The following is a 2,448-nucleotide window of genomic DNA, read 5'->3' as shown; positions in this document are numbered from 1 at the left end:
GGTGAGCTGCCTCCTGAACCACTGCTATCTGTAGACTGCAGGTACACCCAAGGTGCTGTCAGAAAGGGACGTGTTTGAGCCAGAGACAGTGAAGGAAGCAGTAATACAATTCCAAGTTAGGATATTGTGCTGAGATAGTGGTACTCCAGTGCACCTTCTGCCCTTGTTCTTCTGGCAGGTAGGGGTTGGCATTTGAAAGGTGCCTCACTGCACTGCATCTTTGATTTGATTTGATTTATTGTTGTCACATGTACTGAGATACAGTGAAAAAGTGTTGTTCTGTTTGCAATACAGGTAGTTCGTACCATACAAAGTACATCAGGGTAGCAGAGCAGCATGCAGAATACAGCATTAGAGCCCCAGAAAAGGTGCTCAGAGAGAGATCAGAATTAACATTTGAAAAGTCTGTTCAAAAGTCTGTTAACAATGGAGATGAAGCTGTTCTTGAATCTGTTCATACACATCTTCAAATTTCTATATCTTCTGCCTGACAGAAGAGAGTGGAAGAGAGTAGAAGTGGGTGGGTCGAGTCTTTGATTATGTTCTTTGTTTCCCCAAGGCAGTGGGAAGTATAGATGGGGTCAATGGATGGAAAGTTGGTTTGTGTGATGGACTTGGCTGTGTTCATAACTCTCTGTAGCTTCTCGAAGTCATTGTGATGCATCCAGATAGGATGCTTTCTACAGTGGAGCATCTATAAAAATTTGTTAAGAGCCTTTGTGGACATATAAAATTTCCTTAGCCTCCTGAGGAAGTACAGCCATTGTTGTGCTTTCTTGACCATTGTGTCAACATGGGTGAGCGAGGATAGATTATTGGTGATCAAAACTCGCAGGAACTTGATGCTGTTGACCATCTCCACCTCAACACCATTGATGTAGACAAGGGCGTCTTTTACTGGTCAATGGTAATGCCCAGGACATTGATAGTAGGGGATTCTCACTAATAATAGTGATGGTGATACCACTGAAGTTCAAGAGGCAATTGTTAGATTCTCTCTTGTTGGAGATGGTCCTTGCGTGCTACAAATGTTACTTGCCACTTGTAAGCCCAAACCTCAATATTATTCAGATCTTGCTGAATGCTGGCACAAACTACTTTAGTAGTTGAATAGCACTTTTGGGGAGCTTGTAAAGGCAAGATGAGCTGATTGTCTGTCGGCTACGGGATTAAGTGGCAGGATTTTCTAAACATTGAGCTTTCCCACCAACACTTGAAGATTCAATAAGGAACACATGCTGACCAACAGCAGCTGCCCTGAACCATTTAACATTCAGTGGGATGTTAATTAGCTTAGGGCAAGTCTTCTGTCTCCATCCCAGGAGGAGGTTTTGTTTTCGAGAGCTGCTGGTCAATTGGGTTTTCCAGCAACTCAGCAGACCCAACAGCGCCAGATCTGCCCAGTGGCCGTTGCTGGCATTACAGGCAGTTGCACGATGAAGAGGAGCTGATGGAGTGAGGCTGCAGTTAAGTCCAGGGTGTCAATGGGGTGTGGGGTGCCAAGTTTGAAAGGCTGGGACTGGGGGAGAAAGTTGAAGGGGGAGGGTATTACCCCATGAGAAGGTGGGTCTTTCTGTCAAAGTACAATGGGCGTCTATTCAGTGAGGACAAGTGATGGAAGAGATCATTCTTCCCCTTTCCACATCCCTTCCCTGGCACCAGCTTGCCCAGAAAAAAAACTGCTGGGGTCCCTATCTGACCTGTCCCAAACCCTCCTGAGGTGGGTAAAATAGCAATCCAGATGAAATGAGGCCATTCTGTCCATCAATGGCCTCACTGCTAGCTGACTGCCCTACTATCATCTGTGACACCAGTCAGACCAGGTGCTCCATTTTACAAGCCCACCACAATACTTCAAACGTGCTGACAGGGCTCTGTCAGACTCCATCTTACCTTGTTCTGATTTCATGATGAGCATCTACAGATTCTGGAAGCAATACCCTTTGCTTCCTGATTTTCAGGACATTGCTGAATCGGGCATAAATATTAACGCACTCAGAATCATGAGGGAAATGATCGTATTTGTAACTGCTCTAAAATGTAATTCCAATGCAGGCCTTTTGTTGTCTTGGCACAGTTGATATAAGAATAGCTGTTTTGTTCGGTGACCCTCTTTCCATGATATCACACTTCGAGAATACTGTCCACACCCAACTGTTCACTTTCACAATGCCACAGGGGAGAGAGGTGGGGTTCGACACAAAACATCTACTCTCCACCTGTCTTTGGCCAGCAACATCAAGACAAGAAGCAAAGGATGGCTAGGGATGCCAATCTATGAAATGCCAGAGCACAAGTGCCTTCTGATATTGTGTGTACTCCTGCTTTGCTGAAGGTGAATACACTATCTCTCTATTCTGGGAAACAAGACCATTCCGAAAAATATTTTGTCTCCCTGTAGGATAAAGTTACTGAAGCTGTGAAATTTTAAGTGATACATTCCCAAGC

This window comes from Stegostoma tigrinum, chromosome 30 (assembly GCF_030684315.1).
Source record: "Stegostoma tigrinum isolate sSteTig4 chromosome 30, sSteTig4.hap1, whole genome shotgun sequence".
NCBI classification, from domain to species: domain Eukaryota; kingdom Metazoa; phylum Chordata; class Chondrichthyes; order Orectolobiformes; family Stegostomatidae; genus Stegostoma; species Stegostoma tigrinum.
This window is presented reverse-complemented; position numbering follows the sequence as displayed.